A 9,687-nucleotide genomic window follows, 5' to 3' on the forward strand; every position below is an offset into this window, starting at 1 on the left:
CAAGATTCCCCCGTCTTTCAAAAAAAATAGGAGTCGAAAATAACACCTTCGGCGTAGGTTTTCTTGGTCTTATTTGGTGCACAAAATGGGATGATAGTAACCCAGCTGGTGTTTCTAATTGTATTCGCTTGAACGACAACTCTTGATCAGTTGTCGGACGAAACAAACGAGCAATGCTTTCAGATGAAGAACGAATAACATTTCCTGAGAGTAGCAGTCCTTTGCATTGTACATCGAGAGTGTTGGCTAGTTGGAGGGCAGTATCGGGAGAACGCGTGGGGGTTACGTACGGTCGGAACGAGATCAAAATAAGGCAATGCACGTCATCACGTATGTTCACTCCCAACGGTTGGATTTGTCCATGTACGTACTCCGCTTCACTCCACTGCGTGCATGCATGGTAGGGTGAGTTTGGCCGTACGTATGAGCCAAGGTCATGCACGTACGAAAAACAAAACAACCAGACGGAGCTTGGACCGTCCCTATCTCCCGCTACAGTGTTAGATATGCGATTTGTGAGAGCAGCCAGTCAACCCGCCTCGCTCGCCGGAGATCTCCGGGTTCCCTCGCCTCCGACGGCCGCCTCGCCGGCGGGAGGTGGGGGAAACCGTAGATCCCGGCCTGTACATAGCGCAGGGTTAGGTAGGCCCTCGGCCGGCGGCGCCATGGAGGAGAAGGTGGTGTCGGTGGAGGTTTTGGTGTCGGTCTGCGTTCCCTCTCGCGGTGGCGCTCTGCGGAGCTTCGTCGCGCCGCGGCTGACTTCCTCGAGGCCGCCGGTCTTCGGATCTGTCGGCTTCGCAGTGCCCCGACCGGTTCCTTGGTGGCGGGGGATCCGGATGTTGAAGGAGATCAAGGAGAAGATGGCGTTGACTCCCAAAGCGACGGCGACGACGTTCAGGCGAGTAGGGTCTTTGGGCCCGGCGATTGGCGACTTCCCGGCTGCCTCGGGGCTGGCTCCTATCCAAGGCGTGAAGCGGAGCAGCGGCAGCGGCGCGTCACCGACGGCTCCAGCGCGCTGTCCTCGTCGGGACCTAGAAGAAGGAGTTACTTGTAATTTCCTTTTTTGTCTGGGTCTTTCTGTAAGAACTTTGGGTTAATACTATCTCCTCCTTTCGCGAAAAAAAAGGTCATGCACGTACGTGATAGAAGCAAGGTAGCATGCATACCCTAGCTAAATACTCATTTTTTTTCTTTCTTACGTTTTTATCCAAGAAACTCGTACTCAAAGTCTCAAACATAGAGCCGGCCTGTTTCTTTTAAATGCTGCTCTTGTATGCATTTTGTGTTTTTTACGTGTGTGGAGTTTTTGTTTATAGGTACGGCAATTGGTTGGCGGTGAATGTTCACGATTTGACGAGCCGAATGTCAAGTAATCACTATCGAGAAACAATGGCGCTATTATTAGTCGTTACACATCATGTGCATATGATTGACAATCTATTTTTCATTGTCGATTTTCTTAATTGAGCTGCCCCATTTCTCGTTAATTCCACAACTAGAACAAAACACATCAAAATTGTTTAAAAAGGTGTAACTAGGTAACCATTTCGACGAGCTGCCGCTCACGTACTGCTCAGGCACCAGACGATGAACCAAGGCCCCAAGTTAACTCGGTAAACCAAGCAATTGATGAGAACACACATAGAAACAAGCGGAGGTATTCAGATAAAAATAGGGTGATAGAGAAGTGCCGCAAGTCCCGAGCCGAAACACGGAGGCAGCGCTACGAGGGTCTGTATTGATAGAAAATACCAACATAGTTCATTAAGGTTACAATCCAGTAATTATACAGCTCCAATGCAATGGGGATTAAGCGAATTCTAGATAAAGTAAACAAGCATCAATGGCTCCTGACTAAAGTGGGGAAGTTGGCGTTGGTGCGCAAATTGACGACCACCTCGCACTTGAATATCGGTCGTTGGATTTTAATGTAGCGCACCAGTATGGGAGATCGATAACTTTGAGCAACTATTAAATTCTTCAGGTTTAGGATCTTTAGATCATGACACAAAGTCGATGACAAATAGGGGAAAACTTGAGGTGGCCTGTGGGGGAGGAGGGAAAGTAGCTAGCAACTTGTAACGACCAAAGCTTGGTTGGAGGTTTCCAAAAACCCTAGAGTGAAGGTGGCTCTGGAGGGAAAAGGGAAAGAGGAAAGAGACTAACAGGGTGTGGCCGCCTAGGAGGGTGGTGAAATACCAAACAAACTATCGAGCTAGGGTCGATCGTGGCACACATCACATGCAAAGATGGTATGAGAGAGCTCGCGGGTAGAAAAGGTTACAATTTAGAAGAACTTGGTCTTAGATAAACACATGAATAGTGTGGCATTGTGTCACGTCATGGCGGTACTCCCTCAATACACTAATATAGGATATTTTGGCGTGAAAATGCACATAAGAACCTGAGCTCATATGCTCCTACCCGAGTAAAAAATGTAAAAAAATAACAAATAAAATCAACAAATTCTGTTTTTTTACGACGATCATGAGAATATGTTCTAATTGCAAGCAAAATTGTGGTGAGAAATGGCATGGTTGGATGTCCATGCAAAAAATAACAATATTTGATGTTGTTTGGAGCATTTGGATTTGTTATTTGTAACAATTAGATTTGTCTTTTTTGCACAGGCTTACATGTAGCATTTCTCGAAGATTCTTTGCATGCTATTGTAACACATGTTCATGAGTTCATTGTACAAAAATTTCAATTTTTTGATTTTATTTGCTATTATTATGAATGTTTTATTAGAGCATGAGCTTATAAGCTCGGAAGCAGAAAAACTTTGTCCATTCTTCTAAGTTAATGTAGATTGCCAAAACATTTTACCTAACCCAGAGGTGCGACGAGTTTGTAGGCTAGAAGAGGGCATGATTATGAAAATGAATACATATGACACCATGAGCCATGGGAGGCAATAGAGAAATGACAAAAAAATCACAACAATTGAGGCGGAGGTGTCACATGACCACGGACTGGAGGCTAAGCGACACATAACCACGTACTCAGGGGTTGGTTCTCGACAAAAAGCACTGATTCCATGTTCAGCAGGGTTTAACCACGTTTCTGGCATATGGAGCCCGTTGTTAGCTGCCACGTGTCCATGTCTTGACGGAGGGCGCAGATGGTCGTTAGATCTACGTCTGTCGGGAGGGTTTCGGTCAGTTCTCTCTAGTTCGTCCCCTCCCTCTTCTCGAAATGTCGACGGGAGGAGGCGGTGGCGGAGGCCTAGGTGGTTGGCATGCCAACGACGAGGAAGATCGCGGTGGAGACAATTGTTTCGGCAACGCGTCGCTCTTATCTAAGGGCATGCCCCCTTTGGTGGCGGATTCAGATCTGCTCCCGCTGCTGCCGGCGTCGTTGAAGCCTCGCGCGCCATGGGAGAACGCTTGGACATCTGTGGGCAGCAACTCGGACATCGACCTGATGAGCCATTACCTCTCCGACAGCGGGTACGGGATTAAGATCCCATTTTTCTTTGGATTGATGTAGCCATTGTTCTTTGAATTTAGGTTATATGTTGTGGACAATTGGTTAAAATTCAAAATTTAGGTAAGAGACGTAGATGTGGGAGCTGTTTGTGCATTTTGATGGTGTCAAATTTGTGCAAAAGTCAATGCCTAGGTCAGACATTAGGTATCTGAATTTGTTGGCACTAATGGAAAAGGAGGGATATGGCATCTGTGACTCAATGTACTATGTTAAAGAAGAAGGAGAGGGATTGAATATGTTAGATATAGTTAACAACAATTTGAAGGTGGAAGAGATGATTAGGAAGTATGAAAATATGAAGAAATTGGTACTTACTATCATGAGAGATAAATAGAGAAACCAGACAATTGTGTTGTCACCTTTGAAGAGAAAAAAATCCAGAGAGTGTTAGAGCCAAATCAAGGCCAATTCAAATTGATTTTGAGGAGGAAGAGCTAGTTCCTTGTCACATGCAGACTCATGAGAGTGTTTACTGTCAGATGATGCACACACAAGTTGCAGAGAATGACATAGCTGAAGAAAAGGAGGGGCAGACAGCAGTGGACAATGGTAGTTGGTATGATGATGCAGAGGAGATGAAGGAAAAAAGAAGAGGACTGGCTGAAGCAGACACTTGCAGACATGAAGAGGCAGAGAGGTGATCCTTTGACACATTGTGAGGGTGATACATGATACGTCGTGAACGTACCTATAATTTTAGATGCTCCATGCTTGTTTTACACCAATTTGTATATGTTTTGTTTACACTTTGTTGCACTTTTATACATTTTCGGGCACTAACCTATTGATAAGATGTCACAGTGTCAGTTTCCTGTTTTCTGTTATTTTGTATTTCAGAAAAGTTGTACAGGAAATATTCTCGGAATTGTACGAAACAAAGGCCAGAGATCTTATTTTACCATAAGGAAGACGGAGTCCATAGGAGAGACGAAGGAGGGCCAGAGAGGGGCCACACCATGCCTTGGCGCGGCCGAGGCCCTGGCTGCGCCAAGGGGTGGTGTGGGCCCCTTGGCCTCCACCGACTCGCCCTTTCGCCTATAAGAAGCCTCCGATGGGAGAACCCTAAAAAAATCTAGCTTCCATCCACGAAAAGTTCCGTAGCTCCGTCGTCATCGCAGACAAGTTTTGGGGGACAAAAGTCTCTGTTCCGGCACCCTGTCGGGATGGGGAATTGCCCCCGGAGCGATCTCCATCGACTCCACCGCCATCTTCATCGATGTTCCTAACTCCCATGATGAGGAGGGAGTAGTTCTCCCCCCCCCCCCCCCCCGAGGCTGGGGGCTTTACCGGTAGCTATGTGACTATCCATCTCTCCATGCTATGATATTTATGTGATCATGAGTTTTGTAATCTAGTTGAATAAGTAGATGTTATTCTTCAACTATTGTGCTACTCAAGTGGTTTATTATGTGATCTCTGGGAACACCTTGTCCCACGGTGTGCACACCCTGTTTGTTTCTTAAGCTTAATTTACAGAAATACTTATGAATTGTGGTGTCTAGTTAGTATAATCTTTGTATGATCAAAGTGATAGCGTGGGGCGTCCATAGATCGGGAATGCGAACTTTAAGGAGTGCTTATGCAGCCCTACGCAGTGAATTTGTGTTTGTTATCAAACCGGAAAGTGGTTTAGAATAGCGTAGTGAAGAGATAATATCTATGTATTCAATTATGGTATCATTGTTGAGAGTGTCCACTAGTGAAAGTATGATCTCTAGGCCCTGTTTCCAAGCATTGAAATACCGTTTACAACCAGTTCTGCTACATGTTTGCTTGCTGCCATTTTTATTTCAGATTGCAATTACCACTCATAATCATCCATATTACTTGTATTTCACTATCTCTTCGTCGAACTAGTGCACCTATACACCTGACAAGTGTATTGGGTGTGTTGGAGACACAAGAAACTTTTTGTATCGTAATTGCATGGTTGTTTGAGAGGGATATCTTTGACCTCTACCTCCCTGAGTTCGATAAACCTTGGGTGATCCACTTAAGGGAAACTTGCTATTGTTCTACAAACATCTGCACTTGGAGGCCTAACATTGTCTGCAAGAATAGAAGCGTGCGTAGACATCAAAATCTTTTATGGCGCCGTTGTCGGGGATGATAAGAGGTGGCCCGATCTTCTCAGTAAGCAACGGTGGTGATGATGATCACGGGATGAACACAGCGGAGAAACACGGATGATTAAGTGGATGATAACTTGTATGACGCAACGAGTTCTCTCGATTGGTCCCTGTCGCCAATGCAACAGCTCTCAACCATGCAAGATATTCGCAACTCCACACACTTGCGCACGTAGCCACCGACCACGAAGCGGTAAGTTGCAACCTTCTAATTCCCAATGGAACAGCAGATTACACAAGACTTTCAAATCTACACAATATCAAGCAATATGGTGTAGGGAATTCAATAGTTTTGCAGAGCAAACAACTAAGAACTTGGGTTTATCTTAAACGTGGTCTAAAGCAACTTTGGGAGCGTCCTGGGCACTTATATAGGCGTCTGGGACGACCTCAGGTTGAAAAACTACGAGAATAACCGACCCAGAATAGATCTGGTCGAGACAGACTCGGACACGGCCGGTTTGGGGGCCGGTCAACCGGGCCTGGGATCGGGCGGTCCGATTTGGACCGGGTGCGGGGACTTCGGCTCAGTACCCCGCCCGGTTGGCATCAGCTGATCGCCCGGTCGGCGTTGGGCCGGATCCGGCGTGCCGCCCGGTCGGACCGGGCCAGGGACCGGGCGCGCCTGGTCTGGCGGCCGGTCTGACCGGGTGCTGGGCCGGCCTGGACTTCCTCTTCCCTTCTCGCGCATGTCTCCCGCTCCTCCCTCGCGCGTCCATGGGGTGTCTCCATGTCCAGCTTCAAGACCATCTTCACGTCCAGCTGCTCCTCTCCTCCTCGTGCGATGCTTGCTCCTTCTTCATACCTGATCATACATAAGTAACAGGACTTAGGCAGTATAAAGTTCTCATCGATCAAAGTATCATTTAGGAACAATTTCACCTGTTGTTTAAGTAGCTTCGCACGAGCCCTTGCCATAGGTCCAATCCTGACTTCATTGGACTTGAGCTTCACAGCAGCTTCATCTTGTAATGATGGAGGTAGGTAGTGTGGTAGGGATGTCCTCATCATCTCCCCCCCCCCCCTTCAAAAGGTGTCGACCTCGATGCTCCAAGGTCTTCTCCGTCATATGGTGTCAAATCAGCTACATTGAAAGAATTGCTGATACCAAACTCATCTATTGGAAGATCTATCGAGTATGCATTGTCATTGATCTTGGCAAGCACTTTGTAAAGCCCAGCACCACGAGGAAGTAACTTGGACCTCAGTAGCTTCGAGAACCTATCCTTGCGAAAATGTACCTAGACCATATCTCCAGGCTTGAACAACATCTTCTTGCTCTTCTTGTTCATCCTTGCAACATTGCTCTTGCCTTTCTTTTCTATCAACTCTTTAGTCTTCACATGTATCTTCCGCACAAAATCTGCCCTCTTGGATGCCTCCATATTGACTCTCTCATGTATGGGTAGAGGCAACAAATCCAGCGGAGTAATGGGTTTAAAACCATGCACCACCTCAAAAGGACACAACTCCGTGGTAGAATGTACCGCCCTGTTGTAAGAAAACTCCACATGTGGCAAACACTCTTCCCACTCCTTCAGGTTCTTCTTGATCATGGATCTCAACAGTTGTGACAAGGTTCTATTCACCACTTCAGTTTGACCATCAATTTGGAATGACAAGTAGTACTGAACAGTAGTTTCGTCCCCAGCTTTTTCCACAGCGTCTTCCAGAAGTAGCTCATAAACTTCACGTCACGATCAGAAACAATAGTCTTCGGAACTCCATGTAGACGTACAATCTCCCTGAAAAACAGGTTAGCAATATGCGATGCATCGTCGCTCTTGTGGCAGGCAATAAAATGTGACATCTTAGAAAATCTGTCCACTACCACAAATATAGAATCATGGCCTCTTTTAGTACGCGGCAAACCCAACACAAAATCCATACTAATGTCTTCCCAAGGTGTAGTAGGAGCCGGTAAAGGAGTATACAAACCATGAGGCTTCAGCTTGGACTTGGACTTGTTGCAAGTAATGCACCTCTTCACATACATGTCCACATCCCGCCTCATCTTTGGCCAATAAAAGTGGTCAGCTAGCATGAGTAGCGTCTTCTCACACCCAAAGTGATCCATCAAACCTCCAGCATGTGATTCCTGTAATAAGAGGAAACGCACAGACGATTCTGGAACACATAGTTTGTTAGCTCTAAACAAGAACCCATCATGTATGCGATATTTTTCCCATGCTTTACCAATAGCACACAAGCGATATGGTTCAGCAAAATCATGATCAGTAGCATATAAATCACATAGTATCTCTAATCCAGGAATTTTAACATCAAGTTGAGTTAATAGCATATTCTTCCTAGATAAAGCATCAGCAACAATATTATCTTTTCCCTTCTTATGCTTAATAATGTATGGAAAAGACTCAATGAACTCAACCCACTTAGCAAGACGCTCATGCAAAGTAGATTGGGCTTTCAGATATTTCAAATCTTCATGATCAGAATGTATGATAAATTCTTTTGGCCACAAGTAATGTTGCCAAACCTCAAGAACTCTAATTAAAGCATACAATTATTTATCATATATAGGATAGTTTAACTTAGCACCAGAAAGTTTCTCAGAAAAATATGCAATTGGACGACCCTCTTGCATCAACACACCACCAATTCCAATACCACTAGCATCACATTCAATCTCAAATTGCTTATTGAAATCAGGAAGTGCAAGTAACGGTGTAGAAGTTAACAATCGTTTCAGTTCATCAAAAGCATGATCTTGGGCTGTGCCCCACTCGAAGACAACACCCTTTTTAGTCAAGTCATTCAAAGGTGCAGCAATAGTACTAAAGTTGGGCACAAATCTTCTATAAAACCCAGCTAGACCATGAAAACTTCTTACTTGACTCACATTCATGGGAGTAGGCCAATTTTGAATAGCTTCAATTTTAGACACATCTACTTCTACTCCATGCTTAGAGACAACATAACCCAGAAATATGACCTTATCTTTGCAAAATGTGCACTTCTCAAGATTACCATAGAGTTTATTATCACGCAACACTTGCAAAACATGTCGAATATGTATAGTATGATCAGATTCATTGCGGCTGTAGATTAATATGTCATCAAAGTACACAACCACAAATTTGCCAATAAATTCACGCAAAACATGGTTCATCAGTCTCATGAAAGTGTTAGGTGCATTAGTCAAACCAAAGGGCATTACTAACCACTCATATACACCAAATTTTGTTTTAAAGGCTGTTTTCCACTCATCCCCTTCTTTCATCCTAATTTGATGATAACCACTACGCAAATCAATTTTAGAGAAAACAGCAGCACCACTCAATTCATCTAGCATATCCTCTAAACGTGGAATAGGATGACGATATCGAATAGTAATGTTGTTTATCGCTCTACAATCTACGCACATGCGCCAAGTACGATCTTTCTTAGGAACTAGAATAACAGGAACAACACAAGGACTAAGACTTATGCTGATATAACCTTTGTCGAGTAGCGCTTGTACTTGCTTTTGTATCTCCTTTCATCTCTTCGGGGTTCGTTCTATATGGCGCCCTATTGGGCAGCGAAGCTCCGGGGATCAAGTCAATTTGATGCTCAATAACACGCAATGGTGGTAGTCCTGCTGGTACCTCCTCCGGAAACACGTCGTTGAATTCCTGCAAAACACTAGAAACACCAAAAGGAAGAGGGGTCATGTCGTTAGAAACCAAAACCGTACCCCTGTACATGAGCACAAGAGGCATGGTTGTAGGATCCTCACTGAATTCTCTCATGTCTTCTTTGGTGGCTAATGAAACTAAGGAATTCACTCTCTCACTTTTCGTTATATCACTCACGACATTACAATTCTCTCGCATATCTAAAGAAGCATCCTCCAAGTTTACTTCAACTTTCTGACGAGATTCATTGACAATTTGCTGTGGTGACATAGGCTGTAAGTTAATTTTCTTGCCCTTGAACTCCAAGTGATAGGTATTGGCACGACCATTGTGTTGCACAGAATGGTCATAGAGCCAAGGCCGACCCAATAGTAGGTGACACACCGTCATAGGAACCACATCAAAATCAATGGAATCCTTATACGGTC

The sequence above is a fragment of the Lolium perenne genome, chromosome 7 (genome assembly GCF_019359855.2).
Source record: "Lolium perenne isolate Kyuss_39 chromosome 7, Kyuss_2.0, whole genome shotgun sequence".
NCBI lineage: Eukaryota > Viridiplantae > Streptophyta > Magnoliopsida > Poales > Poaceae > Lolium > Lolium perenne.